The 26,661-nt window shown below is 41.1% G+C and overlaps 1 protein-coding gene across 1 annotated transcript in view; it reads left to right on the top strand.

Annotated features, from left to right (window-relative positions):
• The first annotated feature begins 1,686 nt into the window (after window positions 1-1,686).
• Window positions 1,687-26,661, top strand: part of LOC134634421 (zinc finger protein 239-like) — a 54,941-nt gene continuing 29,966 nt past the window's right edge. The window contains exons 1-4 of the mRNA XM_065471666.1: window positions 1,687-1,974; window positions 20,085-20,190; window positions 20,697-21,545; window positions 22,011-22,759. The gene's annotated coding sequence lies outside the window, so the exon portion shown is untranslated. The remainder of the gene's footprint in view (window positions 1,975-20,084; window positions 20,191-20,696; window positions 21,546-22,010; window positions 22,760-26,661) is intronic.

Below are 26,661 nucleotides of genomic sequence, written 5' to 3'. Positions count from 1 at the left end.
TGCTTACTTTAAATTTCCATAAAATCATCACATTCTCTGTAAGATTAAGGTCAACTATTGAACGCCGTATGTTTTAAAGTAAATGCTTTAAAACCAACTTAGTAGTAACATCGCTAATGTCACATATCTTTTCCGACATGTGGCCAACAGTAATGTTTTAATGTTTTTCGTTATTAAACATTTGCACATAAATAAGTGACATAATATTTAATACTTACTTTTAAAATTTTACTCTTTGGGCGCCCCTCTTCCACTGTTTTTCTTCGGTAAAATTATCCACACCCACCGCTGCGCTATGCATTCTGGGATATGTTAGGCCACGAAGTCTACACCGCCACATCCTTAAAATTCAGGGAAATGAAGGATGCATTTGAGGGCCGCATTTCGAGCAGCCTTTAATTGGGACAGCCTTTGTGGCGTGGCTGTGACGTAATTGGCCTTAAAACGTGGCCTTTAAGGCTGCAGACCCTGAATTGGGGTACAGCCAGGGTCTCTCAGAGGCAACAGCAGATTCATAATTGACTGTGGGAGCAGACTGGAAAACGAAATTGTTCAAAAGCATGATTTACAGTCTTAGTATTAGCAGGCTTAGGCAGGACACAAGGAAAATTTGTTTGTTCCGCAACACAGGACCCACTGTTTTTTATCACTTGACGAGGCAAGTGATAAAAAAACGTCTTGATAGGTACAATTTAATAGGTTGCTTAAATCTTCTCCAATTTTCAGCCAGAATAGGTGGTGGATGTGAGCCGTCCAGGCTGCCGACGCTAGGTCTCTTTTCTCTCCCTTGGCGAGCTAGCTACACAACATTCACTGCTGAGCTGAGCCGTCGATATTATTAATAATATACACAGGTAAAGGCAACAATAGTCATCAATGTGAGAGCTAAACACTTGGTACTACTCTCTCTTTCTAGTTCCTGTCAGCATTTTGGATCATCTGAAGGTTAGAAGTGAAAAAATGTATTAACTATTGTTTCAGGTGTCACTCTGAGACAGTATACTACTAATTTTAGAGAAATTGCACAAAAGAAAGACAGCAGTCCTACATATTTGTTTAATGTGTGCATTGGAAGTTAAAATGTCCGGCGCTGCTCCGAGCTGGCAGCCAGTATCAGCAGCTCCGACCTGACCGAGTCCTTTTTTCTCTTTACCAAATTTTCCCTTGTGGGACAATTAAAGGATTATTCTATTCTAATGATTGATGTGCATCCTGGTCAAAAATGACTCAAGATCCCTCACAGTGTTACTGGAGGCCAGGTCAAATCCTTACTTGGTGATAAAACAGAGCTTTCCCCATGCATTACCAAAGATTCACATCAAACTTATCACAAAGATGACATTCTTGGTTGCTTTAACAAACATTTTATAATGTCACGGTTTCATTCACTCGTGATTTGTCGTGAGCACTCCTTTAGTTTGAACCCAGTGACAGTATGAAGTTATTATATTTGTTTTTATCTCAGTGTTTTCACTTCCAGCCATAAAGTATTTCCACATGGGGCTCCTCTTTCTCACGCTCTCATCTCAAAAATGTGATTTCCCAGGGTAGCTCCATCATGTGACCGCACAGAAACGAATAACAGCAGGCACCAGTTGGTGGCGGTAATGCACCATTCTGTTGTTTGCCAACCGCCAATAAACCCTATGCAGAAGAAGAAGAATAACAGCAGAGCAGGAAAAAAGGGGGCGGAGTAAAGTGTACCGCAGAGGAGACGAGCAGAGAGAGCTCCTTTTTCATGAAACGGGAGTAAAGTACTGAACTTTGAGGAGAGAAAAAAACCGAAGTATCGATCATATACCACTACCAACGTTTGTATCGATATCTGCATCCATCTGCCCACCCTTATCTCCTGGCTAGTAGCTGAGATCAGCGTGAACCACGTCGGTCTCTGCTCCCTGATCTGTTTCCTGTGTTTGGAAAGAGTTCCAGCTTCATCACGGAGTTTCTCTCGGTTTGTGGGCTCATCTAAAGGTAAGCACCGAGCTAACTTTACTGTGAGTTCAGTTCATGTTGAGTTTAGCTCCTGAATGAGGTCTTCTGCTGCTCTCCTCGGTGTCTGTTCACAGTTTATTGTGAACACGTTGAGAGAAGAGTGAGAGAGTATTTTGCAGTGTATTTTTGGAATGGCGACGCGTTAGCTTACAGCGGCCCACGGCCACACCGAGTCCAAACCATGGTGTGGGGCTGTTCTTTATAACGAAACATATCGGTTGACGATATGAAAACATCTATCGTTTCATATTACTCTGGGCCTGTCTCAATAGAGATTGACAGACCACGTGACTTTCGCGCATTGCATTGTGGGTGGCAACAAAATCAAAAAATTCCATCAAGCGCTAGCGTTTCCAGCACCGTTAATCATTAATTCTGCGGTCCTAATCCCTACTTGCATTTATTTGCCCCAAAAACAGTTATGTACAAAACGACTGTGAACACGACAGGTCCCCACAAAGACAGAGTTGACGGTGAAAGGGTCAGACCCATACGAGCATACAGAGTGGAGTAAGGACGTTAGCATGCTGCCCAACTTTCATCACGCACATATTTATTACTATATGGTCCTAAGTGTGAGTGCATACACTCACAAAATGTTTATTAACTTCAGATCCCTGCAACAAGCCCAGGTCCAGTTTACTTTCGTGATTTGGACTATACCATTTCACAGCTGTTGTTAAAGTTTTTTTTCTTTATCTCCTGTACAGGCCAACGCAATCTATTTGTTGTTTCAGGTTGTAGTATTACACAAATCACACTTCCGGTATGATGGCGCCTGTGTTTGGCTCTGCCGCTGCCGGTTGCAGTTTGTCGCGCTCTACTACTGTTGTGTTGTTTTTTTCTGCTCTACTGTTCTCACTCAGTTTTAATGATGTATTTGCTGCCCTGGTGTATGATCGCCTGGCTTTGCTATCCATCCGATCCTCTATGATGCCACACGACGTCTCTTCGTCCTCTGGCATTTTCCACCCTCCTCCTTTAGCTGGATCCTCATCAGACGATTTCAGTGGTCCTTCTAGACCACGGAGAAGGAGAGGGAGAAGAGGAGGTATTCAGGTAAAGCTCAGGATGTACTGGCGGCGTGGTTTGGCTGGGAAGCGACGTCGAGCGTGCGTTGTCTCCGGTGTCCAGAAAAGCTCCATGGAGGGGGACTTGTTTTCCACGGCCCTGTTTGGATACGCTGGGCCCGGCTCTTTGAGACCTTGCCACCTTAGGAGGGTTTATCCAGGCTCTTCTGCGGGCTGGCTTTTTCTTCCCTCGGTGAGTGGATTCTACGAGCGTGACGGCTCGAACCCTGTGTATTTACGTCCCTTAACTCGAGCCTCTGCAAATAATGAGGCTTCTAGCTCACTGAATATGGCGCTTTTTAACGCTCGATCTCTCTCTAATAAATCATTCTTGTTGAATGATGTTATATTATCTAAAAAACTCGATTTTTTATTCCTGACTGAGACCTGGCAGCGGGATGTAGACTACTCGTCACTTATTGAACTCTGCCCGGGTGGCTATACTTTTATTACCCAGCCACGGTTGTCTGGTCGGGGTGGTGGGCTTGCCGTGGCTTTCCAGGACCGTTTCTCCTGCCGCTCCGTGAAAACTGGACTTTTTCGCTCGTTTGAGCTGCAGCTGCTTAAAATTGGTAACAAGGATCCTTTCTACTGTGCTGTGGTGTATCATCCACCTGGATATAACAGGTTATTTTTATCGGAGCTCAGCGACTTCTTATCCGCTACTATGAAGCTGTCTAGGGTGCTCATAGTTGGGGACTTTAACATTCACGTTGATGATGACTCCGACCCATTGGCCAGAGACTTTATGAGCATTATAGATTCTTTTCATTTGACTCAGCATGTGTCCGGTCCTACACACAGCAAATGTCACACACTGGACCTTGTTTTTTCTTTCGGTTTGAATATTGATTTTATTTGCTCTGAGGACATTTTTATTTCTGATCACTATGTTATTGTTTTTAACTTGTCTTTTAATGAGCCTTTATCCACCGTCAGACGGATGGTTAGCTCTCGCATCTTAAACTCCTCCACAGCAGAGAAATTTGTGGATGCTTTTAACTTACAGCTATCTCCTCAAAATGGTGTTGATTTCTCAACCAGTCTTTTTAATAATTATTGCCTTTCTATTTTAGATGAAATTTGTCCGGTTAAGACGAGGAGTGCTTCTGCCTCTAAATCTCCTCCTTGGCTAAATGACAGTATTCGTTGTCTTAAACGTGATTGTCGTAAAGCGGAGCGCAGGTGGAGGAAAACTCATCTAAATGTTCACCTCCTCTATCTTAAGGACCTTTTAGCTTCTTTTAATAATGCGATCAGAGATGCGAGGGCTGTCCATTTCTCACACTTGGTTACAAAGAGCAGAGGCAATCCTAAGGTGCTATTCAACACTATTAGTGACATTGTTACTCCTCCGCTGCCTGCGGCCCCTATTTTTTCTAACGAGGACTGTGAAAATTTTCTCTCTTTTCTGCTTGCAAAAATTCATAATGTGAGAATGAGTTTTACATACTCAGCACCTGTTATCTCCATCCCTACCCCATCCCGGCCCATTGTCTTGGATACTTTCTCTCCGGTTTCACTACCTGAGCTAGTGAAATTAGTGAATTCAGTAAAAGCATCCTCCTGTTCACTTGACATTATACCTGCATCATTATTCAAAAATGTTTTCCAGTCTATTGGCCCATGTGTGCTCACTTTAATCAACTCTTCACTGGCATCTGGTATAGTTCCGGTTTATTTTAAAAACGCTGCTATTCTCCCACTTTTAAAAAAACCTCAACTAGACCCCTCTCTTTGGAGCAGCTACAGACCTATCTCTAAATTACCGTTAATCGCTAAGCTTCTAGAAAAGGTTGTGGCTAAGCAGCTTACGGCAGCTCTGGACAAACATGGCATTTACGATAAGTTTCAGTCCGGTTTTCGTCAATTTCACTCCACAGAGACAGCTCTTCTTAGGGTCTCAAGTGATATCTTAATGGATAATGATGCAGGAAAATGCTCTGTTCTACTCATGTTGGACCTCACATCAGCTTTCGACACAGTTGACCATCACATCCTCATTGAAAGGCTGAAAAAATGGGTTGGTGTATCTGGAACTGCATTAGAGTGGTTCTCCTCTTATCTCCATCACCGATCCTTTTCTGTGGCAGTCTCCGATTTTAGGTCATCCTCTACCTCCCTTACTTATGGTGTCCCTCAAGGGTCAGTTTTGGGGCCTTTATTGTTTTTAATTTATCTTCTTCCCCTCCAGCATATAATGGGCTCTTTTGAGGACATTTCTTATCATTGTTATGCTAATGATATTCAGTTGTACGTTTCTTTTATGCCCGAGGATTTATCTAAGCTTCAGCGTCTGAATGATTGCTTAGATTTGATCAAACGTTGGATGGCTGCAAATTTCCTCCAACTCAACGAGGGGAAAACCGAAGTCCTCGTATGCGCCCCTGATAGTTTTGTATCGCAGATAGTGAAAGCCCTTGGTCCTCTCTCACTCTATGTTAAATCCTCTATCAGGAATTTAGGTGTCACCTTTGACTCGAGTCTCACATTGGATGGGCATGTGAAATCTCTGGTTCGGTCTTGTTTTTATCATTTAAGAAATGCGGCTAGGCTAAGCCCGATTTTATCTCGATCTGAACTGGAGATAGCTATACATGCATTTATCTCGTCACGCTTGGATTATTGTAATTCGCTGTTTATGTGTCTAAGCGAAGGTTCTCTGGATCGTCTGCAGGTTGTGCAAAACGCTGCAGCTAGGCTTTTGACAAAATCCTCCAAGTACTCACATGTGACACCGTTGTTATCTCAGTTACACTGGCTTCCTGTTAAATTTAGAGTCGATTTTAAGATCCTGGTCTTGACCTACAGAGCTGTGCACGGACTGGCACCTGCCTACATCTTTGATCTGCTACAGCCCTATGTCCCTAGCAGGTCTTTGAGGTCATCTGATCAGGGCTTACTTGCTATAAAAAATACTAAGAGGAGGACTAAGGGTGATAGAGCTTTTGCCACTGTGGCCCCTAGACTGTGGAACTCTCTCCCCCAAGCACTAAGAACTGTGGACTCAGTAGCTGTTTTTAAAAAACAACTCAAAACTCACCTTTTTAAAACTGCTTTTGGTTAATTTTTTGCCTGTTTTATTTTCTCTTTTTAAATCTTTTTATGACTGTAATCTTATGTGCAGCACTTTGTGATTCTGTCTTGAAAGGTGCTATATAAATAAAAATGTATTTATTTATTTATAACAGTTTGAGATCTAATAAAAATAAAATAGGTGTTTCATAATTCAGTCAATTTATTGTCTTTATTTATAACTGGCGTTATTGTTTCATTCTATTATAGAATCTTACAAGAAAGAGGCAAAATTGTATTCCATCATGCTTTATTAGCTGCTTCAGTGAAAAACTATTCAACAATGCAATAAAAAGCCATATCAAAACAACTTACTGGAAAACAGTTATTCATCACTAGATTGCTTCAATACAACACTTGGGCACATATATGCTTGACTTTTCGTGGCTGTTTTGATATTGCTCTCTTTTTCTTAACCAATCAAATCTTGCTGTGGTAGCAGCTAGGGCTGCCACGATTAGTCGACTAGTCACGATTACGTCGATATTCGTCGACTCTTTGTTACTTCGGAAACATGGCTTGAACAATTTCTCTTCCACGTCGGAATCCAATAAAAACCGTTCTCTTTACCCGTCGGCTTCCAGTGGCTGTCATGCAACTGGCTCTTGCAGTTAATAATGCTGCTTGCCATTCTTTGTGTTTCTTTTTATCGTTGTGTGACTTTTCTTGTGAAAGCCTGCGTGCGCTAGTACCGCTTGCCACTCGTACCTACAATCCTTTGCGGTTTTATCCCGGAAATGACATCACATTTTATGCGTACTTGTGCGTACTTCCATACTCGTGGTACGCCATCAGTCGGAGACCAAGTAGTTTTCCAATCCGGTCTTTAATTTTGACATCATTAGCCGTGCCTGGGCCCAAGCTCCGCTGCAGGTCCCTAGGGCTGCGTCCCAATCCAGCAACCACACTCTTCGTTGTGCGCATTTGGAGACCGATTATGTCACAGCGACAGCTGTCCCAACTCGAAGTGGTACTCCAAATGCGGTCGACCAATGCGCCATCGATTTCCCCAAATTTGAAGTGTGGTCTAGTGTAGACTTCATGGTCCCATATATCCCACAATTCGTAGCGCTGTGGAGGGTGTGGATAATTTTGCCACGAAAATACAGCTGACGGCTGAAGTGGGCGGCCGAGGAGTAAACTTTCAAAAGGAAGTACTGAATATTATGTCACTTATTTATGTGCTAATGTTTAATAATGAAGAACATTAAAATATTGCTGGTGGCCACATGTCGGCAAAGTTATGTGACATTAATGACGTTTGTACTAACTCGGTTTTAAAGCCTTTACTTTAAAATGCATGCCGTTCAATAGTTGACCTTAATCTTACGGAGAATGTGATGATTTTATGGAGAATCAAATTCAGTAATATATCCACAAACACAACAAATTGAAAGCCAGGACAGACAGGTGACAGTCTCAGGTGTATACACTGCTACAAAACAGCACAAGAGAAGGAGGATTTAGTGTTTGTGTTATTACGAGTGCTAAACAGTGGACACATGTGTGACTCCTGTGATTAAAGCATCTGTCTTTCAGCTTAACGAGTGAACCGTCAGCTGGTTCAAACTAGAGATGGCACGATACCACTTTTTTATGTCCGATACCGATATCATAACTTTGGATATCTGCCGATACTGATATGAATCCGATATAGTGTGTTTTTGAATCAATAAAACAGTTTTTTAAATATCTTGCTGCTTTTTGTATAAGTTGATGCTTAATTGATGTAATCAACTTTAATTTGATGCAGTGTGGAAAAAAATGCACAGAAATCAATTATTTTTCAAGAATAATTAAATAGATTCAACATCTTTCTTCAACAGAACTGCAGAATTCACAGATGGTACCTTCCCAAAGGAAAAAGTACTATAGCTTACTAGGGTATATTAGACTTAACAGTTACTATATACAGTAATGGACTTCTATACATTTTACATCAGATTAAAACTTTTGGTGTAAGATTCGGATAATTATTTATTAAAAGCTAGACATTTTAAATGAGAATAAGAAACAAAAGTATGTCTTTGTGCCCCCTTTTCCCTGTTAATGCCCTATCGGCCCCCATGGCTAAACTTTGCTAGATCCACCCCTGCACAGTTACAGCCGTCAGCTACGTAGAAAAGGATCCTGGTGTAGAACGTAAATAAATTCTAACAGCAGCATATCAAGCTTAAACGTGCTGCTGTTGTTCAGCTGCTGGTTTCCTCTTTCTGGCGCGAAGTGGGCCAAAAACAAACAAGAGAGACGGACTCGCGACAGAAAAGCCGATCAGCTGATCATTAATCAGTTTCACCATTGAAGTAGCAGCAAGAGAGGGAGGGGGAGAGAAGAGGCAGTCACTCCATATATCGGTTGTTAAGCTTGATGCGGGAACGCTTTACAAACATTCAGAGATGAACTTACGCATTTGCTTTACTTCTACCTGGGATAACGTCCTTGGAGATGAAATGGAGGATTGGTAGCGAGGCTACAAATACACACAGCCGCTCTATCACGTGATGCATACTGCTGCGACGTGCTACAGTTATGAGCCGAGTTACGCCGTGTCGCAAGTTTTGTGAGGTGTTTTTTTTTTTGATCTGTAATAAAATGATCAGTGTTGCTGCTCCACCAGGTGTAACAATTAAGTCTAACATTCAGGCATCCATGAAAACCAAATTTATGAAATTTAATGGAGTTAGAAGTTAGCAGCAAGGTAGCTCGCTAGTTTCCATCTAATTATAATATACCATGTTCTGACTAAGGTATTTCAGAAACAAACTCAGACGTACAGCTCTGCTATCATTTCCGACATAAATGAAGACAGGAAAGTAAACAGCAGTGACATTTGTAGGGTTACTAAAGTTGGACTAGCTGGTATATAATTATGTCCTACGTGGTCGCTAGTGACACAGGTACATTAGCATAACTTTAGCACAATGAAGCTGAAGGACAAACGCTAACTTTTTTCCACTTGATAAAAGTTAACGTGAGAGCTCCCGAAGGTTCTGGACAAATTCAGTCGCATAGCAGGATGCTGGATACAGACTGAACTTCAGTCAGGAGAACAACTGAGATAATCCATCCATAATAAGTGGTTTGTTTTTAATGTACTACTGCACGAGCTAGGCGGTAGTTGCATCATAAGGTTTTAAAAACTGAGCTTTAAAATGATTAGTGGTAATAAAAACCAAGAGAGGCCGACAGTGATCACTGAGTGTTTTTAGGGGCTTTTTGAGATAAAGTAGAACAAGATATAAAGCAATAAACCATGTTAAAAACACAAAAGCCTTATTAAAGGCGAAGTAGTTTGGGCCTGGAAATAGACCTTGAAGACCGGATTTAAAGTACGCATCGAGCTGAGAACGTGAAAAATTCCTGGATGTGTTCTCGTTCCTCCTGTTTTATCAAGCATGCATTGGTGGTGACTTGCGTGTACTTAGTACAGCTAAATATCCTAGAATGCATTTCATCCAAACCCCAAACACGGCAATGGTAGATGAGCGCAGCTAAAACTTAAATATTATTCTATATCTAAAATCACAAAATAAACTTTTAAGTTATTTCCAAATGCGAATGTAGCTGTGTAAGCTTCAAATATCTGCTCGATTTAGCAAGATATACATTTCCAAAGTGATCCGACATTTTTGGGGACGTCTGTTACCCACCAGCTCGTATAGCTGACCGGGAGATCGAGGATCACTAGAGCCGGTGAGAACAGCGGACTCCAGCACATCGTTTCCGGCAATATTTTCTCATCGTTTTGATGGTCACTGTTAGTGGTGCAACAGATCAAAAATCTCACGGTTCGGATCGGATCACGGTTTTAAGTCACGAATCGGATCAATTTTCGGATCAGCAAAAATAGAAAAAATAGACAAAAATTTGACTCGCCATTTACTTAAGTATTTTTTGCCTATTAAAAAACATTCAACTGAAGACTCATTCCATACACTTATATAAAAACAAATTAAGGTGCAATATGGACATTATGGACCATGCTGGGCAGCCTCTGCATCCTCTGCACATGGCCATAAACAACCAGAGGAGTCTGTTCAGTGACAGGTTGCTTCTCCCAAAGTCAAGGACCAGTAGACTTAAAAACTCCTTTGTCCCACACGCCATCAAACTGTTTAACTCCTCGCTGGAGGGGTGAGGGAGGGGAAACAGGTACAAAGGAGGGGGGAACAAGTAAGCTGTAGTGCCTTTTCACTGTGCAATAGTTTTTGTTAATATCCAACGGTGTAATAGACTCACAATACTTGAAATGTGCCGTTCCCTTGTATTCTTATTCCTATTAATTCTATTTATCCCTTTTGTATTCTCTGTATTTATATATGTGTATATATGGAATATTTCTGCTCACATTCTGCAACTTCTGTCGGTGCTGTGCTACTGGAAACTGAATTTCCTGGAGGAACCCATCTGAGGGATAAACAAAGTTTCATCTAATCTAATGTAATCTATAGGGCAGTACAGGGCTTTGTATCTACCACTCCGCTGTGATATAACGAGCAGTCACGGTCACGTGGCTTTCCGTGGCCCTGGAGGTCCACCCATTTGTAGTTAGAGCAACAGAAGATGCCTGGGACAGTTCAGCCATAACTTTAAACTTTTCCTGCTCATACACGCTTGGAACGATCTTGTCACACTGAAGTGGACACGCAACGAGATATCATAGCGTGGCTCAAGCACGTTCATCACAATTTAAACCCCTTGTTTTGCACAACGGAATACGGCCTCCCGTCTGCAGCTAAACACCCCAATAGCTTTTGTAATAGCTTTAGCCCGGTCGGATTGGGCAGCAAAAGGCTGGGCCGCTAGTGCTGGCCATAACTATCGCTTGACAGACTGACCACGCGTGCCATGCACATACTTTTTTTTTTTTTCTTTTTCGAATCTTCGGATCGCGTGCGTACCAAACAGTGGAGTGGAATCGGTTCGGATTTCGGATCAACCGTGATCCGTTGCACCATTAGTCACTGTAGTGGCTATATTATTTTCTTAAAGATTTCTCTTTCTCTTATATTTAAAATAACCACACTACAGACGGACAGGCGTCTGTTTTATGTGCACTTCTGTTAGCAAGAATGGCGGTAAAACCATTGAGTGGCTCCGTTGTTCGCATGTTTATTTTCCACATAGGCCTTTTATAATAGGGCTTTGGAGCGTGATGTCACCCCCTCCCGCCATGACAGTAGGCCAGATAAAGCACACGGAAGCGTCAGCTATGGTTCGTACGTACCGTGTTGTCGGTTGCAACGGTAGATCACACGATAGGGAAGGCAAGAAGCTGGAAAATGGGCTCTCTTTTCATCGTTTTCCCTCCTGGAGACAACGAGAGGGATCTCATGTATCCGATAATACTAAACGAAGACGTCAGGCTTGGGCGAGTGGATATGGCAGTTCTCTGCCATCCCCAAACGAGAGCAATTGCCCACCTGAGAATTCATGTTGAGCAAGTAATAGGTAGTTTGCGTAGCAAGTTCAAAATGCTACACACTACAATGCCAATCCGATTACTCATATCATGTGAGGGTGAAGACACAACACTGCTTGATAAGATTGTTAAGGTGTGCTGTGTTTTGGTGAATATGTGCCCCAGTGTGGTTGTCAAACCAGGGCCAAATGAAACTTGCTCTTGTTGAATATTCATAAAACTGCTGTGTTGCATGTACAGTTCATTGTAAATAATTGTACTTTCTGTAAAGTGGTTTCAATAAAACAGAAAAAAGTATGTTTATTTTTTTTATTCAAGATCTGTTCACATGTACTTAGCAAGTACATACACATGAAATGCAAACTATTTACATGGCAACGCACAGCTGGCATCAATCATGAATCGTTCATCTAGAGCAATTTTTGGGGGCAGCTGCTGAGGAGAAGTCAATGTTATGTGCAACCTCTGGCTGTATCTTGGTCATATGGTCAACGTACTCACAACGTGGAGGCTTAAAAAACGGCCAAATCTTGTACCCAACCGTTTGTGAATCAGATGTGCGCCCCCAGGAATTTATAATTACGAAAATGATTTCCCCTATGCGCTGACTCCACAGACAAGGTACGCAAAGATATCGGGATAGGACAACGGCGGTAGGCTGTCTGGGTTTCCGCTCCAGTGCCTTATTTCATACGGGTCCACATTACCGATGCACGCTATTTTTTCCAAGTACCGTCTCTTGGCTTCTGGGCACAATCGATCGCGATACAGCCCTTTGTCTTTTGCGCTGATTTTAAGCATGGTTCTGGCAGTCCCGCTTCCAACACAGTGTGTTTGTTTTGATTTGTTGCCTTCTGACATGGCGCCGCGATCCCACAATGCACTGCGGTGTGACGTCAACTCCAAAGCCCTATAAGGGTGAAAATTCTTCTTCTTTATAGGGTTTATTGGCAGTTGGCAAACAGCAAAATGGTGATTTACCGCCACCAACTGGTGTGGCGTGTGGACCGAAATGACAAAAAAATAATAATTTACAATTCTCCCAAACAAATAAGTCTGCCTTAAACCAAAATATGCCCTGATAACTTTCACTTATAGAGTTCTTGTAAAATAAATCAACCAAGTCCAGTTTCACTTTCATATTGTCAAGTTTTTTGATCACTTGTCGTATTTCAGCATCATACTTCTGACAATGCAATAAAACATGTTTTATTCTTTCCTGTTCTCTACTGCAGTCACACTCCCATGTACAGTGTTTTCCTATTAAAAGTAATGTACTATTCAAACCAGTGTGTCCGAATGTAAGTTGAGATATAACTGTCTCCTCTCTCCTGTTTCTTCCTGTGCTTCTCATTTCTCATATTTTCCTTTGGATTTTGTAAAATCATCGCCCTTTCCTCTCTTCCTCCATTGCTTTTGCCACCTTCCCTTCATTTTTTACCGTATTCCTCTCTTGATCTCCGTCCTACTAACACTAATATCCATATCCAGCATCGGTCTTCTTGTTGCTTCCTTTGCTGTCCTGTCTGCTGTTTCATTTCCCTTAACTGCACAAATACTAGCCTGCTCCGGTTGGCTGTATTCTTTGATGTATCTGTGTAGATTTTGACATAACTGTAATACTGATTAATATATTCCTGCACTGTATGTGAATTTAAAACCTCTATCCTTGTTCTTTTTGTTTAACAATGTGAAATCTACTACTGCATCAAAGAGTATCTATGATGGTATTGTAGGCAACGGTACTGTTTGACTTGTGTTGATCTTGTCCAGATTAAGTTCAGCTGCTTTCTGTCCCACTGTCCACTTAAAGCATTTCAATGCACTTTTTTCTTTTTTCCCAGCATGGTTGGAAAATAGTTTTTGTTGGATGATCTTGACCATGGCCTTTTTAAACGTGCCCAGTAATTCAGTGTCAGTTGCTCTCTTCTTATTTGTAATGGCATTTCTCCCGTTTCTACTTGCACTGCTGCTGCTGAGGTTGTTTTGAATGCACCTGCGCAAAGTCTTAGCGCTTGATATTGGATAGTTTGGTCATTGTAAACGCCCCATAATGTGCTATGAGCATTGAAATCCCCACACCAAATTACTTTCCCTATATGCTCCCCAAGTTCTTCAATTACTTCCAGTGACAGTCTTCTACACAGCATATAAAAATGTAGTACTTTTATGCTTCCATTTTCTGTACAAGTTTCAACTACAGTATACTCCAACTGTGTTCCTTCTTCCAGTACTCTATACTGAACTCCGTCTTTGAAAAATATATCACACCCTCTCCCTCTACCCTCCCTTCTATACCTCGAAATACTCTCATACCCTTTATTAACAAAATCCAAACTTGGTCTGAGAATACAGATAATGTGATTTCTTTCTAAGATTCTTAATACATCCTTTAAACTCTTGCCCATTTGCTATTAAACTTATAGCCTTCCATTGTATAACTATCACACTGTCCTCTCTCCTGGTCCTCCTACATTCTCATCTACCCCCAGCCTCTTATGAACCTCATCCCAGATTATATCTTTTATACCAAACAATTTCTCTGCCCCTTAAACACAAAACAGAGAAAATTAAAATAATTGTTAAACTTGGTCTGTACAATTTATTGCATATGCAATAAACAAAATCACCTTCTCCTCTGTGACAAAACCCATCCAGCAATCAATCTGTCATCGGTCAGCTGTTGACAATTGTTGAACCTGTCCCTTCCCATCTTTTGCCTTTTTTTACTTTCTTGACAGCTCTTCTGCATAACTTGCATGTTATGTACTGCTCTGACCTCTATTTTCACAGCTGCCAGTCTAACTGCACATCCCCTGTATGTCACCCTGTGTTGCACATCAGTTACATCATTTATCCTGTACACTGTCACATTCATCATATCTGTGTTCACCCCCACACTTTGAGCACCTCTCTCTGGCATTTATAACACCTGAGAGGAGGGGGAATATACGTCCTTACTGGAAAACTCGTGCACTCTGATCTTAACTCTCCCAGGAACTACTGGTTCTCGGAACACCAGTGTTACAGACACACTGCCAACTCTTTCCCCATTGGCTGTTCTCATCATTCTGTTGATCCTGCTAACCTCAGAAATACTGCATCTTATTTTTTTTCTAAATCTTCCTCTATTGGGATGCCTCTGATTTATCCCCAACCAGTCTTCAATCTATGTTGGTCTGCTATGCAAAGGCGAGTGTCCTGCAGAAAAGATATGTCAGCCTTGAGATTTTTGAGGTGTGTAGCACCTTTTTGCGCTTAACAAGTTGGCTGCATAACCAGTACACTTCGCCTGTTTGTTAACAGCAGCCATAGAGTTATCTAATCAAAGAGCAACATTATGCATGTATATGCACCCCCAGACTCCAAAAGGAGGGGGAAAAAAGAAGAAAGAAACAAAATTATAAATTAAAAAATAAGAATTCTGGCAGTGTCCCAAATCCTGTCACCATGTAGAACTGGGTGACCCTGAAACCCCATCTGAACAAGACCACACATTGGAAAGCTGGCATTGGGGAAACACTAAGACCAAGGGAAAACAAAAAAACAAGAAACAAAACTGGTAACCGCCTGGCTATCACTGAAAATAACATAGCACCTTAATAAACACCTTAAGTAGTGCAAACGTTAATTATTCAGTCTTAACATGTGGTATTAACGAAGTAATTACACTGTCCACCAAACCTTGTGTCTTGCGAAGCCTCATCATCGGGGACTGGCTAGAAATAAAGTCAGTCAGTCAGTCAGGAGGGGAACTTCACTTCGGTAAGATGACGTTTTTCAAGTATACCATTGCCTTCTCTGGATCCAGAAACTCTTTACTCTCGCCCCTGAAAGATATACGCAGCCTCGCTGAAAACATTATTCCGTAGCGGACAACTTGATGTCCCCGAAGCAGGTTCTTCATGTCGTTAAAAGTGGAGCAAGCTTTGGCAACGCTCGCGGTGTAATCAGGGAAGATGGCCACAGGGTTCCCCTTGTATTGCAACGGACCCCACTCCCGGGCCTGCCATAGCACATTGACGCAGTCGTGGTAGTAATGGAGTTTGGCGATGATAACTTGAGGTTTCCCGTTAGGTCTTCTGGGCGTAAGGCCTCTATGTGAGTAGTCCGACAAGATTTTTTAATCCAGTTGCAGAACTTCTTTCAATAGAGTAGAAACTGAGCTTAGCAAGCTGGAACCGGCGCTCTCCGCAACACCCACAATATGAATATTGCACCTCCACATTCTTGCCTCCATATCTTCGTTCTTTTCTTTTAAGCTAGCCAGCTCAGTCTGTAATCCTGCAACCGTCTCTTGGAGGCTGACAACCGTGTCCGACCATGATGATAAACCCTCAGTCCTCTGAGCGGACTGCTGCTGTGTTGTTAGCAATCTCCTACTTCTCTTAGTTTGTTCTTGAGGGAGTCGAAATTCTCTGCAAGCGCACTTTTCAATTCTGACCTTATAATCGTGGAGATGTCGTCTTTCAGAGAGGAGAAGATGTCCAATTTCAGACCTTCATACTCCATTGCGGTGCCTGACTGCGAGCTGGTGAAGAGCTCCCGCTTGCTTTATCGGCGTGTGCCGAGGATGCGTCTGGCCGCTGGCCCGAGGGGCCAGTATACTTATATTTCCGGAGTTTAGATGCCAGGTGTTACGGGGAGTGATAGTTCGTTGAAATAAGCCTTTAAAAGGTGTTTGGAATTGTTAAAATATAAGCTGGCCAGGCAGGAGCCCAGTCCAACACGTCTTACTCCATTGCTCACTAGCGCCCCCTATCACTGTCTTTTTGAAGATACTCTCATCTTCCTTTTATTTTTCTGTTCTTCCGTCTTAACGACTATCAACAAATTTCCATCTCTAAGTTCTTTAGCTAATGTTACTTTTCCAAACTTTTTTTTTCAGCTCTCTTGACAAAACTATCGGGATAAGTTGCACCCCTTCACCCTCCGGCCTAAATTTCAATATTATTTTAAACTCTTCTCTGACAATCCTTTTCCGAATTACACTCCAGTCATCCAAACTATTCCCTTCCAAACTTTGTTTGCTGCCCTGAGTTCGTGCCATACTTCCATCCTCTCTTCCTCTTCTCCCTCTCCTTGCCCCTCTCCCACTTTGAACCAGCAGCCAATCTCCTAAATCCATGTCATCATCGTCTTCTACCTGTGTTGCCATTTCAGTCCCATCGCACACTATTTGATGCCAACCGCCAAAGTCTGTGATCCAAATCCGTAGTCTAAAGTAGGGGTGGGTGATAGAAACGATATACGATAGAAACGATATAAATTTGGCCAACGGTAGAGATTTTGACTATACCGCTCTATCGCGATAGCGCATGTTGATGATGTCATCAAGCTGCGCCTGTTTTGGTCGAAAGCATTGCAGCGGCTACAACCATTATCATCTTCAAATTATGCTGGGCGACAGTAATAGCAAAGAGATGAAGTACTTTTGAAATAAGCCAAAAGCTGTGCTTCCTCCACTTCCGTACCATTGATTCATTAATGTTGAATTCTCTCACAGCTGTTCTATTCCCACGTTGTTGCAATATATTAATAACTAACCTTATATTGTGGATGAATTATCTGAGTTGTTCTCCTGACTGAAGTTTGGGCCGTGTATAGCATCCTGCCTTGCGATTGCATTTGTCCCCAACCACCAGAAACCCTCACGTTAATTTTTATTGAGTGGAAAAAAGTTGTTGTTCATCCTCCAGCTTCACTGTGCTAATGTTATCCTAACATAGCTGTGTCGCTAGTGATCACGTAGCACAATATTATATAGCAGCTAGTCCAACTTCAGTAACCCTACAAACGCCACTGCTGTTTAGTTTTCTGTCTTCATTTATGTTGGAAGTGGTAGCAGAGCTGTACGTTTTAATTTGTTTCAAAAATCTCAGTCAGAACATTGTATGTCATGTTTAGGTGGAAACTAGCGAGCCAACTTCCTGCTAACTTCTAACTCCGTTCTATTTAAATAAATTAAATTTAAATAAATTCGGTTTTCATGGATGCATGGATGTTAAACTTAATTGTTACACCTGGTAAAGCAGCAACGCTGATGATTTTATTAAAGATGAAAGAATTTAGACCGTTTTTAACTCTGTTCGTTTGACTTTGGGACCTGAAGAGACTGAGTTTTGGACCCAGATACTCTGCGAGGCTCCTTACTACGGCAGACGTAATGCTCCGACAGTCCATCAAGTAGTGCGTCTTCACAGCTTACCAAAGTTGTACTAAAGCATTTTTTGACAGATTTCTGCACGCCGTGTATTACATAAAATCGGTTCGAGGTCAGTAAGCACAACCAGAATTCATACATTAGGCGCACTCTCGATTTTTGAGAAAATTAAAGGATCTTTAGAGTGGAAAATACGTTATACAGAAGAAAAAAAAGAATATATCGCCATATATATCGTTACCGCACATGCTTCAAATTATACTGTGATATGGATTTTAGGTCATGTCGCCCAGCCCTAGTCTAAAGTCAAAAACCAAACAATTCACTCAACCCGTATGGAGCGTCTGCCATCAAATTTCCTGCCCGTCAGTCTGCTCCCAACCGTCCCAAACTTCTTTCCAATCAACAGTGAAGATCTTGTTGAGATTTTTCAAAGTAAACTGAAATGATAGTATTCTCAAACATCAAATTTCAGAATATGCATCAAACAAATTACCTCAAATTAAAAGATAAAGTAACTATTAATGGTGCTTATACTCATATGGATCCAGGCACAGAGAAAGGCAGCAGAAAACTATACTATGCAAATTATATTTTAATTCTAGTTCTAGTCTAATAGTCTAGTTGTAGTTAAGGTCTGGTTTAATGTAAAATTATAATGTCTGTTGAAAATACAGACAAACGGGTCTGTAACCACCAACAACATTTGGATTCAGGAAAACTCAGGGAGTGTGAAGAGACTGTTAAGTGGTGATCAGGTCCAGGCCCATGTTTTATAATGAAAGAAACTTGGAAAGAAAAGGGACAGAGACTGAAAAAGTCATTTGAAAAAGTGACTAAACATTTCTCCCACTGAGAATGCTACATCCAGAATCAAGTTTTTTGGACTTATTGGATTTTTCATTCACATCCGAGAAGCTTCTTCAGTTCTAAAAGTATTTGGTGGAGAGTGGAGTGGTTGATTTTTGGGGCCTATGAAGAGTTGCCCTTACGAGCGTGGTTGACCAACTATTGATCATCTGTTTAATTACATGAGTCAAGGTGTGAAAACAGGTGCAGCATGTTATCAGCCAAGGTTTTGAGTAAAACCATTGTAACACGTTGCCTCAGCCTATCATCTGACACATGGCACATCCATGTTTCTGTCTGTAGAACTTCTCGTATTTTTGAAGGTGGTAATTGGTATTTACAGTCCTTGAGAACCATCCTTAGAAGGCATCCTTCCACTGTTATGCCAATGACTGCCGGATTTTTCTTAAGTAGAAAAATGCTTTCTCTATTAAACCACTTGTGGCGTACCTAGAAGATATTAAAACTTAGGAAGTTTAAGTTTAGGGACATCTAAAATGCAATTAAAACAAAACAGAGGTGTTTGGTCCTAGTGGGCGTTGTGATTCTTAATTGTGATTTTAAATTGGACACAATTTGGGGCTACCGTCAAGTCCAGTCATTTAAGACGCTTGGCAAAGATGGGACTTATTTTGTCCAGGCCGTATTTTGAAACAGTAATCCATACTCTTATTTCATCTCATTTGGATTACAGTAATACTCTGTATTTTGGACAAGCTGCTCCTGGAGGTACCCAGGTCCAAGAAGAAGCTCATAGGGGACACGGCCTTCTATATGGCTGCTCCTAACCTCTAGAATAACCTGCCACAGAACATTAGAGAGGCCCCTTCCTTGTCCGTTTTTAAAACTCTTTTTAAAAGATGTCCTTACTCCTTCCTTGAAACAGTTTGACCCTAATTTTCTTTCCTTAATTTAATCTAATGTGCTGATGTTATTGTTTTAATCAAATTCTAATTTTTTTTTAACCTAAATCAGTGCATCTTTTTTTATCATGTCAAGAGTACAGCACTTTAAGACAACTTCCAGTTGAAAACAAAGTGCTATATATCTGAGATTGCTTGCTTGATATAACAGTGTGCAAATCAAATTGAGGAAAAGCTGGTTCTGTTTTGTAAGGAGCTTTTCTTGATGTAGTCATTTATTAACAGTCTCCACTGCCCAAGTTGTAGGTATATAAGTGAAAAGCGAGACTACATCAAAGGGAACTGTAGTTTCATCTGGATCAAGTGTAAGTTTGTTTGAGTGGGACTCCTTCTTTGTGTATCTATGGAAGTCCATATATACAGGGTGTAGCATCCCCTGGGTAAAGGTGGTGGTATGCAGGGCGCTCAGTGGCTTTTTCCCTTTCAAGTTCTTGTAGGCAGCTGATGACTTTCTTTTTGTAGTTGCTTCTGGGGTTTCACCTTGAAGCTTCATAGGTATTGTTGTCACTGAGGAGTGTAGTAATGTTTATTTGCTCTGCTTCTTCTTGTCAGGGATAAAATACATATCTATACTTTTTGTGTCCCAGCTGAGTAACAGGAGGAGAAGAGTCTGGTGGAGCAGCAGAGGAACAATTTCAGCCATTTGGACTCAGCTCAGCCACTACAGAGGAAACAATGACTTCAACACAAATGGTGAGAAAAATATCACAGTTACACTGTTATTGAAACTGTGTGCACAGCTGGTTGTTAACAGCAGCTTTATCTTTTCCATCCTGGGCTCCTCCATACATACAGAATCTACAATCACAAACAGAAACCACAGAAGTTACAATAAAATACGGAGATCATATTTTATCAGCACACAATGAAAAAATCAATGTCATCAGTTGAACTCAAACTTTTCCAAACAGGAAATATTTTTTCCCAACAAACAATTTCTTCAATAATGTTTTCTTTCCATTTTCTTTATCATCAGTTGAACTCTGTGGGTTTTTTTTTTTTATGAAGTAACAGCTTTTTTCCAGTGATCAATATTTCTTCATTGTAGCTCATCATTGTAATGTGATACTATCACCAGAAGGTGGTGGTAACACAACTACAATGTGTTTGTTGACAACTTTAATTCCACTAATGGAGTTTCAGTTTGTTCCACGACTGTATTTCACTCACTGCCGCTGTTTGTATCTCTGTCACTGCAGGACCAACATGGAGCAAGAAGTCAGCGCTCTCAGAAGGCCGACAAACCTCACAGAAGAAAAGAAGAGAAAAAATACAGCTGTGATGAGTGTGGGAAGGATTTTACTGGGGCTGGACACTTAAAAAGACACCAACTCATCCACAGTGGAGTTAAACCGTACTGTTGTGAGTTCTGTGGAAAGCCTTTTGCCCAGGCTGCAGACTTAAAATCACACCAACTCATCCACATTGGAGTTAAAGCGTACAAATGTGACTTGTGTGAAAAGTCTTTTACCCATCCTGGAAGCCTAAAAAGACATCAACTCATCCACAGTGGAGTTAAAGCATACAGATGTGACTTGTGTGGAAAGTCTTTTACCCATCTTGAAAGCTTAAAAATACACCAAGTAACCCACAGTGGAGTTAAAGCGCACAACTGTGACTTGTGTGGAAAGTCTTTTAGCCAGGCTGGAAGCTTAAAAAAACACCAACTCATCCACAGTGGAATTAAGCCGTACAGCTGTAAGTTGTGTGGAAAATCATTTGCTCAGTCCCAAAACTTAAAAAAACATCAAGTTACCCACTCTGGAATTAAGGCGTACAGCTGTGACATTTGTGGAAAAACTTTCAGACATGTAGGGTACAGAAATATTCACCTACGGATTCACACTGGCAATGATGTTTACTGCTGTGATCAGTGTGGCAAACTGTTTACAACAGATGCACAGTTACAAAGCCACATGTTTACCCACACTGAGGAGAGACCTTATAAATGTGACCTGTGCAATAAGGCTTTTAAAGAGCCAAGTTCCCTGAAAAAGCACCAACAGATCCACACGAGAAAAAAACTCTACAAGTGCAGTTACTGTGAGGTATGTATTTTTCTTTTTAGACTTGCAGTTATTTTGAAGTATTATGTGAATATAGTTTAATTTCAAAGCTAAACGAGACATAAAAACTTAATGTACAGACTATTTAGTCAAACCTCACACAAACCTGCTGAAACTTTCCCGATGATGGAAAAAAATATGTTTTTAAAGATTCTTCCTTTTCTATCTATCTAACAATCACACTCCAGTGGATACATTGGAGAGCAGCTTGGGGTTACTTTCTTGTGGCATGCAGAGTAGAGCATCCTGGGGTTTAAAAATCAGTCTTTCCGTTAGGTAGATTACCTACAAATGAAGAGACATTTTCACCCAGTAAGCTGAGTGTTATAATGTAAACAGTAAAAGGTAACCGAATGTTGGCAGAGATGCTCTTTATGTCAGGCGACGTTCAGGATAAAAATGGTGATGGAATTCCCTGACTTATACCGTCTTTGTGTCTTTGTTTAGAAGCAGAGCGACACAGATGGATCCAGTTCTCAACCCTGTCGTCAGTGTGGTGGTGGGAAAGACTTTCGCTGTGACCTTTGTGGAAAAACGTTCAGCCATCACCGAAGTCTAGAACTACATCAACGTAGACACACTGGAGACAAAATGAACTACTGCAAAGAATGTGGAAGAGGCTTCCCCACGCCAAGTATATTAAAAATACATGAACTTATTCACAGCGGGGTTAAAAAGCACGTCTGTGACCAGTGTGGGTCATCCTTCACCACTGCAGGTCACCTTAAAAGTCATAAACAAGTCCACACAGGAGAGAAACCATACAAGTGCAGACACTGTGACAGAAGCTTCTCGTGTTCAACTAGTCGTAACAATCATGAGAGTACACACATGGAAGAGAAATTCAGCTGTGACCAGTGTGACAAGACCTTCAAGAATAGCAGTTCATACTCCAAACACAAACGATACCATGCTGTAAATAAACTGTTTCACTGTTACCAGTGTGCAAAAGCATTCACTTCATTATCTGCTCTGTGCAATCATCAGCGTGATCATGCAGACCTGAAGTCTCTGGATCACAATGAATCTGAAGAGACAGAAAATTCCTGTTTGCAGGGTCAGACTTCAAAACCTTGAGATCAGGCTCCACAGAGTTCAGCTGATTTCACACTTGCATCTGATGAGTTAGCTCTTATTTCCGGACCTGCAGTGAGTAATCCTGAATGTTACACTCAGGAAGCTGAAATTATAAATATGTACGTCAAGTTTTTATTTTTCTTTGATTACCTTTGATGCTCTGTTTCAACATGAATGTTGTTTTTTATTTATTCATTTCATGCGTTACCTCAGTCGAATTCTAATCCATGTTCATGTTTAATCCTCTTATCTGTTTCGTAATCTGTGCTCTTAAATTGCTTTTCTCCCAAAAGTCCAAATAATTTTACACCAGTTGCTCGTGAAGCTTCTAATATGAACTAAATCGATCAACAGGCTTTGAAACAACCACTGATGTGACTTTATACGCAAAAAAAAAAAAAAACTCAAGCTAAATTCGTGTTGGGCTGTACTTCCATGTAAAATCAGTTTGTGCCAGCAGTTGGAGAAATGACTCACTACAACCATTATCCGGTCTGGCATCAATAGCCGGGTCCAAACTCCGTTTTAGTTCCCAAAGTCAAATGACCACATGCATGAATGATCAGTGTTGCTGCTCTACCAGGTGTAACAAATAAGTTTAAAATCAAGACATCCATGAAAATGAAAGTTATGAAATTTAACAGAGTTAGAAGTAAGCAGGGAGTAAGTTCGCTAGTTTCCACCTAAACCTAATATACCATGTTCTGACTGAGGGATTTCTGAAGCTGTAGTATGAACGATAACTTTTTTCCATACTCTTTTTACCTGACTATAATCACCATAGGTAACTTAAGCCATGTGATGTGCTCAGTTTATGTTCAGTTTCAGTTTAAAATTTGCTGAAAGGAGCATTTTTTCACAGTTTCTCTTATTTATTGTACCCTTTATGGAATATGTTTAATATATGAAGCCTGGAGAGCCTAATGATACAAAATGAAGAGAGAGGGGAAGACGTGGCAAAGGGCCGTGTGTCGCACTTGAAGCCAGGCTGATTCTGAGCTCTGGCTGTCAGCCATACGGCATGTGGGCACCCACTCAATACAGTGAGGTACACTGGTCCCCATGACCCGTCAAATCTTTGATGTTGGAGTTCCCGTCGATACTACCCTCGAACCTGCATTAGCGTTTCTACCGACCAGAATGCAAAAAATTTTATAAACATATTTAATATTGAATAAAACAGTTTAAAAAAATCACTGAAAAGATTTTATGAACCTAAATACACCTGTCAGTTTACTGAATTGTTCTGATACTAATTTAATTGTCAAATTAAAGCCAAATGTTAGAAATGTCAGAGAGACATGTAGAGTTAGTCATGGGTCTTCTGTGACTTTTTTTAGATGTTAAACGCTAAATTGTTAAACATTATGGAAAACACAAATTTGCTACAGTAGAGATACTCCTGTTTTAATTGGTTTACAATATACACACATTTCATCGTGTTTAACTACGGACCCAACCTGTCCATGGGAGATCCTGAGAGGCACGACCATAACAAACAGCCTTGAGGGAAACAAGCTGCCATCAGGAACAGGCTACGGTCACCCATGCCCAGTATCCTGCTTGCCAATGTTCAGTCCATCAAGAACAATCTTGATGACCTCAGAGCCAGAGTTAAGTTCGCCAAGGTTTACCGCATGGACAGAACAACAGAGTTGGGGAAGAAAAGAGGTGGTGGAGTGTGTTTGATGGTGGAAATACAGATGGTGTGACAGCGCAAGCATTTCTCCACTCACACGCTCTTGCTTGACCAATCTGGAAGTTTTGATTATTAAATGTCGCCCTTTCTATCTTCCTTGGGAATTCACTGCGATCATTGCCTGCACTGTTTGTATTGCACCTTAGGTGGACTCGGACACTGCCTTATATGAGCTACGTACGGCTCTCATACAACAACAAGCACTTCACCAGGACACCGCGCTCATTGTTATGGGAGATTTTACCAGAGTATCTCCAAAAGTTGATTCTGTTCATCTGGACGTAGCATTTTCAGTGGGAGAAACGTTTCATCACTCATCCAATTGACTTCTTTAGTCACTTCTTATTATGATGAAGGAACTGACCTCCCAGCCCATTGTTCCTTCAGTGGGCTGGTTTCAGTCATTATGTAAATGTACTGTTTATAAGATTGGGGAAACCTGCAGTCAGCTGAGACTGAAGAAGTCACTTGGATGAGTGACGAAACGTTTCTCCCACAGAAAACGCTATGTCCATATGAACAGAATCAACTTTTGGAGATTTACTTACCTGGATGATTGAGCATGCATCAAAACGTTTTAACAGAGTAAATCTCAATCTCACATTTCATAACTTTCATCAGCACATGACCTGCACCACCAGTAGCACTAGGATATTAGACCACTGCTACACTCTGTTCAAGTACTGCTACAAAGCACAGCCTCTGTCAGCATTTGAAAAATCAGACCATGCTTCCATCTTCCTTATACCTGTTTGGTGTTTCCTGCTTTAGCTTTTGTTTGCAATCAGGAGGGAGGTCGCACGTTGTAGGGGCCCGCTTGAGGCCAGGGAGCCATCCGACTGAACCTACTCCCAGTGGCGGTCCTAGCCTGTTTGGCGCCCCGTGCGAACACTCACTCTTCACACAACCCAGGATTCAAATCATGAATACATAATGGGCTTGGATTTACATCATTATGAATGAAATGTGCTCTATTTGGAAGCAGCCGGCCCCCCTCCCCTGTCGACAGGTTGTGTGAGACTTTAAATCATCAAACTGTAAATTAAAAATTTTAAATTGTTATTGATCCCTTTACCCCGGGTCCCTAAGTGTATATTTATTTTCTTACTCTTCTTATATTTATTGTTTGTTTACTTGCACTGCTGTAAGAGGAGCTTCGTCGTCTGGTCTCTCTATATACTGGACTGTATGTAGCGAAGATGACAATAAAGTTTACTTTGACTTCAGCAGCGAGCAGGCGCACCGAGGGCTCTCGCGCTCACTTTTCCCGTATAGAAATGTTTGTTTTTATTTTGTTTTATTTTGCAAGTTGGTTATTAGATGCTGCTCCAGCCAGCCAGAGAATCCCCCGCTGCCCCGCCCAGAGGCGGAGCCAGACATTTGAAACACCCGGGGCTTAGCCCTAAAGGGTAGTATGCACGTGGGACTTTTTTTTGGGGGGGGGGGGAGTTAGAAATGACTGAAAGATTAATAGGCTCTGTTTTGAGTTTTGTTTAAAAAAAATGACTTCATATAGGGAAAAATATATATGACATATGCAGGACACCTTAAACTACTTTTTTAAGTAAGCAGCAAGGCAGAACAAAATCAGTGCTGTATCAAGACACGAGGACTAAACCCCAATTCAACCAGACCCAGAACTGATCCGGAATTAAACCAGGACTACAACAGTTCAAAATCAGGACTACTTAGGACTTATCCAAGACAGAACCAGAATCAAAACTAGATGATAGTAGCACTAAAAATCATCATAGACCTGCACGACACTTATTTTTTAATTCTACCAAAGTCCACTATTTAGATTCAGAAAAGTTTATATAATTACTTAGCCTTGTTGTGCAAACAAGCCTGCATAACTTAATAAATATATAACTTGAAAAATAACAAACCTAAAAAGAAACACGAGGTACGAGATACATGAGTACCTATGATACAGTGATACTTTTGGTAAACAACCATTTGACTAACATGTGTGTCTCACCTGCTCTTGTTCCATCTCTGTTCTGTCCTCATTCTCCATCTCCCTCTCTGTTCCTCTCTCCCTCTCTGTTCCTCTCTCTCCCTCTCTGCTCCTCTCTCCCTCTCTGTTCCTCTCTCTCCCTCTGTGCTGACAATCATCAAATATACAGTTGAAACCAGATATTTACACACTCTTCAGATAAAAACACAAACACTTTTTTAATTGTAACATCAAATCAGACTAAATGTTTATTTTTTTTAGATTGATAAATATAAAAAACATATTTGTTAACTTTAAGAGTAAAGAGAGAAACTATCTGTATTTCTTAATTGTAAATGGCACCAAATTGTATTCAAAACTGA

This window comes from Pelmatolapia mariae, linkage group LG9, assembly GCF_036321145.2.
Source record: "Pelmatolapia mariae isolate MD_Pm_ZW linkage group LG9, Pm_UMD_F_2, whole genome shotgun sequence".
Lineage (NCBI taxonomy): Eukaryota > Metazoa > Chordata > Actinopteri > Cichliformes > Cichlidae > Pelmatolapia > Pelmatolapia mariae.
Note: the sequence above shows the minus strand (reverse complement) of the source record. Positions and strands in the feature narration are given on the sequence as shown.